The sequence below is a fragment of the Citrus sinensis genome, chromosome 1 (genome assembly GCF_022201045.2).
Source record: "Citrus sinensis cultivar Valencia sweet orange chromosome 1, DVS_A1.0, whole genome shotgun sequence".
Classification (NCBI taxonomy): Eukaryota; Viridiplantae; Streptophyta; class Magnoliopsida; order Sapindales; family Rutaceae; genus Citrus; species Citrus sinensis.
Genome location: NC_068556.1, coordinates 14,723,166 through 14,730,709, shown reverse-complemented (window position 1 = coordinate 14,730,709; position 7,544 = coordinate 14,723,166). Strand labels below are relative to the sequence as shown.

The 7,544-nt window shown below is 32.2% G+C and overlaps 1 pseudogene; it reads right to left on the bottom strand.

The window, feature by feature from the left end:
• Positions 1 to 2,056: 2,056 nt before the first annotated feature.
• On the bottom strand, positions 2,057 to 6,911 carry LOC102616447 (pentatricopeptide repeat-containing protein At2g37230-like; annotated as a pseudogene).
• Positions 6,912 to 7,544: the final 633 nt, after the last annotated feature.

Here is a 7,544-nt window from a genome sequence, read left to right as displayed (position 1 = left end):
CTTTCAACCTAAGCTTGAAAGAAAATTAGCTACTCATAATTGAACTAGGGGCAAAATGAAAATTTATTAAAATACGTAGAAAATATAAGATAGAGAAGAAATTACAAAAAATGGAGCCCAAAAATGGATTCAGGGATGCCAAATTAAGGGGGGAGGCCCCATTTTTATAGATACATTGAGTAAATCATGGTCATCGAATCAAAAATATTTCGGACGCTCAGGATTGCGACACGTCATCAGTCAACAATACGCGGTTTGATCACGCGGTTTGAATAGTGACGCGGTTTGGTTGAAAATAATCCTGTGTATATGCATGTACCGTACGCGCGAGTTTTTGGTCCACTAACATGCTGCCACGTCACCGATCAACAATACATAAGAATTTTAGTCCAACGGGATCGTGACACCTTATCAGTCAATGCCACATCATCGGTCAATGCCACGTTATTGATCCGTCTATGTGAACAATTTCGTGAACAGTAACGTAGACAGTACCATACATGTGACTAGTACCGTACATGTGAACAATGTCATTTTTCCTTTTATGCTCCTTCTAAGGTTTTCGACTGTCCTGACTTCAAAAGTGATGTCCGTTTTGCTGTCTGATCTCTCGTTCATTGTGAAATGACCATGATGCCCCTAAAATACATAAAATACTTAATTAAAATAAAATACACATAATTAAATTATAAGAGACTAAAATACATAAAAGTAGAAGTGTTAGTAAGACTTGAAATGTAAAATGACGATTTTCTCCTTTATAAATATACATTTTCTAACACTCAACAAAAAGCAGAACAACAATTCTATAATAATTTCTTCTTGTCCTTTAACATTTTTAAAATGATTTCCTTGTTATTTTAGGTGACAAAATTGAATATAAACCCTATTTCTTTGTTTCCAAAATTTTTTTATAAGAAAGTAACAAGAAAAGGGACAACCGAAAACCTTTGTATGAAAATCAAATCTATACTGCTCCAAAATATTTGTGGTCCTGTTACAATACTTAGAACTTAGAAATGGTAATAAGGCAACAAAGATTTGGATTTCCCTACATCTGTAGAAATAGTATCATGGACTCGTCGATGAAGATGATTTGGTATCGTTGATAAGCAGCCTTCTAACACAAAAACTCATTACTAATGATAAAATCAAAGCTACTGAAAACCAGTTTCTATCACAAACTCAAACAAGAGAAAGAAATAAACTCAAAGGCTCGAATTGATCTACCAACCAAATCTTGCACCAAATAAATTTCAGTGTAAACATCACTGGTAGACTTTCAGGTTCTCATGAGAAAAGAATATTTAGCAGAATATTTCTAACATTACATAAACAATGGCATAAAAACAATATTCTCTCACATTGGATTTAAAAAACAAAGGCATAAAAATAAATATAATCTATCATTAGATTTTGAATCATGCACAAAATATAGTAGATTAAAGACACATGACATAGGCAATGAATATATAACAACTTCAGTGCCTAGCATAACCAGATATGAGATTAACATTTTTCTGAATGATCACAATATGCCATCATATAACTAATTGAAAAGGTTGAGGACAAATGGACAATTAAGTTTTAGCATTTTGTAAGAAATTGTAATGGCTTTGCTTATTCTTTCGCAAAGTTAACTCTTGAAAATGTGGAACTTGTCTGCAGGATGGACAATGTCCCAACTCAATTCTTGTACTTGTTTAATGAGTTTTCTCAATGAAAGGTATACTTTTGCATTAAAAAAAAGAATTGAAAATATTGTTTGCTGAGTAAACAGACCATAACATAGAAGATCCTCTAAAGATGGCCACATGATTCTTTTTGTTTGAAAATAATCTGAAACAATCATAAGCTCCAAAATTAAAAAGCATTTAACGCGAACAAGTTCAAAAGCATGGTTATTTCCAAAATAAACCTAGAAACTTCTGTCACAAAGCTAAAGCTAAAGATCTAGTCAATAGTAATGCAACCAAATGTTACAATAGAAAATGGAAATGCATATTTCATTGAGAAAGAAAAAAGCAAATAACGAACTTACAATATCAACAACAGTTTATTTCTTCCCTCCCTCGGTCCCACGGAAGGTCCCCCTTCTAATCCCTCTAGAGAGCATATCTGCTCGCTTCATGTTCCCTTCCTGATTAAGGTAGCTAGGGGTGGGCATAAACCCACAACCCATGGGTTTACCCAAACCCAAACCAAATTAAATGATTTGTGTTGGGTAAATTATGAAAATGGGTTAAATGTGAGTTTTATATAAAAAACTATTTCATTATGGGTTGGGTATGGTTTACCCATGGGCCATGAACAAAAACCCAACACTCAAATTTGTCAAATGAAATAAATGAAAAGAAAAGCAAATAAGTGAAAGGTCATTATTAAATTGTTCAAGGCTTGATCAATTGCTAACAGTTAGAGAAGGAAAACAACATATAAAAACAAATCTGAATAAAATAAATGCTATTGTAAATAATTAAATGAGATGAAATTAGTGTTTGATGAAATGAAATCATTTTTTTAATTTATGAACTCATATTATACCCACGTAATTACCGCTTTTATGTTTCTAACAATAATAAGAAAAACACCAAATCTATATTGTTGTTTTCATATTTAAATCAAGGAAAATTATAGTTCTAATGTTGAGATGGTTTTTGACGGCATAGTTACCTAGCCCATTGGCAGGAAATAATTAATAATTATGAGAAATGATATTTCGCCACTAATAATATATTATTGTGACAAAAATTATAAAGCCTTATTGTAAATAAAATTAGCATTTTGTGTGCTATATTGATACTGTAGCATAAATAATACTCCTTTTTTTTATGGGATTTATTGACATTGATCCTCCATCTTGAAATTCATGAGCAATCAAACTATTGAAAAAAAAACACCATTTGATAGAAAATTATCATCTCAATAATTATAAGTCAAAGGATACATTTTTTTAGTTAAAGAAATTTTATTATTTTAACTAAATGGCACTCACATAAGTTTTTTTTTTATTGTCTTTCTTTGAATTTACTTGTTGAATTTTTTTTATTGTCTTTCTTTGAATTTACCTATTGATGTCATGTTTGTGAAAGTTTATTATAGAGTTTACGTTCTTATTTATTAAGAATTAATGATTTTTGTGATTAAATTTTTTAATTTTCTAGTATTCTTTAATTTAAGGATTAAGTTATTGTAAAATTTATTGTTTATAATTTTTATCCACTATATTTATTTCATATTTTAGTATCAATTTAATAATTAATAACAATTAATCATTATTATAATTTTTATATAATTAAATTTATTAAAATAAAAAATATTTTGATGATAAAATTTAAACCAAACCCAAACCAAACCCAAATGGGTTGGTTTGTGTTGGGTTGAAAATATTTGGGTTGGTTTGGGTCGAACCCAAACTTTAATGATTTGGTTTGGGTTGACTTAAAACCCAATCCAAACCAACCCATGCCCACCCCTAAAGGTAGCAATCAACGCATCATTGTTCTTCCAATCAGAGACCGCTCCTTTCTCCATTATTCTAAATAGTATTGATTAGGCTTTGAGGGTCTTCTCAGCTACCAATCGTCCAACACCTTCTCATAGCTTGAGAACTCTACAATACAATCTCTCTCCAAATAGTAATCCAACAACTTAGCACAAATTGTCTTTCCTTTCTCAAAGAGAACATACAAAAGACTATCAAAAGTGGGTACACATGCACTTTGCGTCAGTAGATCAATTAATCCAAGGGCTTCCTCAACATGACCTCTCATTAAAAGAGCTTCCAAAATCTTGGCAAACCAAATCCATATTCTCGTTCATGCCCTCTCCACCCGGCTCTTCATAACTTTACTTGCAGTCTGAACCCTCCCATTTTCAAATAGACTCTCCATCACTGACTTCCATAGTGAGGAAGCGGGGCCCATCTTCAAGCATACTATCCATAGCAGTTCTAGCATCGACTGGCTCGCCTTTCCTCAAGTAGCTCTCAATGAGATACGTGTAAGCATCAGCCTCTCTAGGCACCCCTCTCCGACCCATAATCTTAATAATATCAAAAGCAGAGTCTGGATTCCCTTCTTTTGAATTACATCAGATCAAATTGTTGAATGCATTAGGATCGAAAACACCCTTTTTCATTAATTGCCTCAAAATGATTTCAATTTTTCCTGTCTGACCATTCTGGCAAAGATACCGCATCATCGGGTTATAAGCACTAGCCTCCATATCCAAAGCACTTCTGTGGTCTCAAAATGATTTCCTTCTCAACAAGCTTGTCCAACAACTTAATTGCTAGATCAAATATCTCACGCTTGCAAAAGTTCGCAATTAACACACTAGAACGTCCGGCCTGTGTTGGAATGCTCAACCTAATCATTGCATTAAGCACATCTGCAGCTGCATTTAAGTCACCAGACTTACATTGAGCAGTCAAGAGCTTCATAAATATTGAATTATCCTTAGGAGCAATATACCTCTCTACCATCTCCCTTAAAACCTTCGGCGCTTCCGCCACCTTTCCCACATCACACAAACTCGGCAACAGAGCCGTATCAGTAATTGCATTTGGCTTAACATTACAAGACTTCATTTCCTCCAACATCCTAAGTGCATCATCAGTTCACTCAACGGCAACATACCCTTTTATCGTACTAGTATAGCTAATAAGAGTAGGCTCAATTTATCCTCCTTCACCTCCACAATTAACTTCTCTGCCTCATTCACTTTTTTAAACTGACCATACCCATTAATCATGGTATCATACAAAACAACATCTGGGGCAACTCCCCCACTCTTCATATCCTCAGAAAACCTAAAAGCAGTCTCAAGCCTAAAAAAGAAACCCCAAAGCATAACATTATAAGTATGCCTAGTAGGCTCAATCCGTTCGCTCAACATCTTATTAAAGTACCTCTTGGCCATCATATACCGACCACGCCTAAGGATTACCTTAAATAAAGTATCATAAGTTAACACTCCCCTCCACATCCAATTGCTTCATTAAATAAAAAATTTTAACAGACTATTGGACAATTCCCTTCTTACCATAACTTTCAATCAAGACTTCAAACATATCTTCATCCCATTGAAAACCCTTTTTGGGCATATCTAACATAATATTTAACTTGCTAACTCGGCCTAAAATATCAATCATTTTCAAATGGGTTTCTCGGTCATGGTTGAACAAACCAGCCCACTCGACCCACCGGAACGCATGCTCTGAGTTCTTTGTGTTGGGAAAATATGCTCTTTAAAAGCATGTGATTATTTAATTGTAATAAACAATTTTTCTGATTAATAAAATAAATGAGGTATTTTATTCAAATATCTTAATTGCATTCATATTTTGATTTAAGTCAATTTAATCATATTATATGTATTTATGTGATCACCATGTGGATTCACAGAAGACGTAAATACAAGTTATCTTATGATTAAATAAATTTAGTTCGCAGTTAATAAATAAAGTTGGGCACTTTATTTAGGTATAGACTGTAATGAATTCATTGAATGATTTGTCTTAATCATGTATGAATTTATTGATGTAGTACGACTACATTGAACAGGATCACATATGAGATTTAATTAATTTTGTAATAACTGTCAGACTTATTAAATCTCATAGGCATTGATTTTACTGTAATCTTAATCTTGAGTTAATTATGATTTCATGATTGTAATTGTTATTCCATTTGAGTTACCAATGGGCACGACACATACTTGTAATCAAGATTACCCAGTATCTTGGTGGGAGCAATTATGAGTATTGGAGTTATAGATTAACAATATAGAATTTGTACAACACACCTCTTGATGGGTTTTCGGCACTTGATTATAGAATTCTCTGGCCAAAGTGTGTCAACATATTTAGTATGTTGAAAATGATCATTAGAGAAAACCAGTAAGTATCAAGGAATAAGATGTAATTAAATTGATTGGACAGTTGATATATCGATTTAATTAATGATGTGGTACAAAAGATTGTGCAGTAAAGAAATCAATGTGGCTTGGGACGAATTATTATTCGAGCATATAATTATGGAGGTCAGTTCCAATCTTTTAGTGGAGTAGATTTGGAATTAAATAATTGGGCTAGTTTAATTATAGGCCTAATTATTGTAGCCACTATTGTATGTTCCCAAATGATCCCCGGGTTAGTTCATTTAATTGATTGTGCCGCTACTGGATTAATAAGTAAGATAACTAGCTATTTGGGTTAAAAACCTAAATATACTATTTAGTGGGAGGCTCAAGTAATATGCTTATGTGTAAGGGGCCTTGTGTTATTTTACAAGGTGGGCCCCTATAACACAAGAACAAGTACCGTTGCCTTTGTTTTTTTATTTTTTAATTTAAATTAAATTTGATTTAATAGAATTAAAAAATAGAAAATATGGAGCATAGGGTTTCCACTAGATAGAGATATAAAAGGGCTTATTTTCTTCTAAAAATGAGAGAATGGCACATTATACAGACCAAAGAAAAATATTTTTCTTTCTAATTTTGAGAGAAAAATTTTCTCCTGCTAGTTGCTTTTAGTGGTGATAAAGGCGCCCACACGTCAAGTGCAGATCAAACCTGAGTCATAACCTAAAAGATTATTTGGTGGCGGATTGTGGTCTAACAGGAGTGGTGGTGATGGATCGTGATCTGTGAGCCTAAATCACTTCAGCGGAAAAAGCAAAGATTGTTCATCTTCTGAGATTTTCAAGATACGATTTTTAGATTACGAATTCTTATATATTGTACGAGATCGATGCTAAATTTTTTTTTTAAAACAAAAAACTGATTTTTCCCCAACACTTTGTTCCGTGAAGTACGTCATAAACAATGTTGTTATCAAAATGGGACACCGAAACCCAGATCATATTTTGTAACCGGGCGGTCCATGCCCTTTCAGCCATCAATTTACAAATAAAAGGGAATTACTAGAATGCCAAGGTGCCCTTGATTTCCAGTTAAGCATTTAAAGTTATTGTTAAGAGCCATCGCTTGTTCAAAGTTTTGTTGGACAAATGGATGCACATTAACTACTTTTGCATCCACTGATCCACAACATAGCCTACCAGGGCTGATTTCCACTTCACAGACTTCTCAGTCCTCAATTATCTGTGCATTGACATCATAAAGAAGAATATACATCTTTTGAAACCACTCAAAATTCTTCATAAATAAAATGAAATTACTTAAATAGGTAAAGAAAAATTAATCAGTTTTTTTATTGTAAATAAAAATTTAATTAAACACTTAAAAAAATTTCTTCTAAGAAATTCTTTACACATCTCATTTCATAATTTATATTTATATTTTAAATTTTAATTAAAAATATATTGTGAAAACATTATGAAAATTTAGTATTATAGAGATGACAACAATATAATAAAAAATTAATTTTAACGTTTAGATTTGTAATGTATTTTGTAATTAAAAATTTTAAAAAATACATTCTAGAATAAATTTTTTTTACGAAATGATTAAATTTAATATATGGATTTATATTTTTATAAATTAAATTAAAGTATTTTGTTAAATAAAATTCAAAA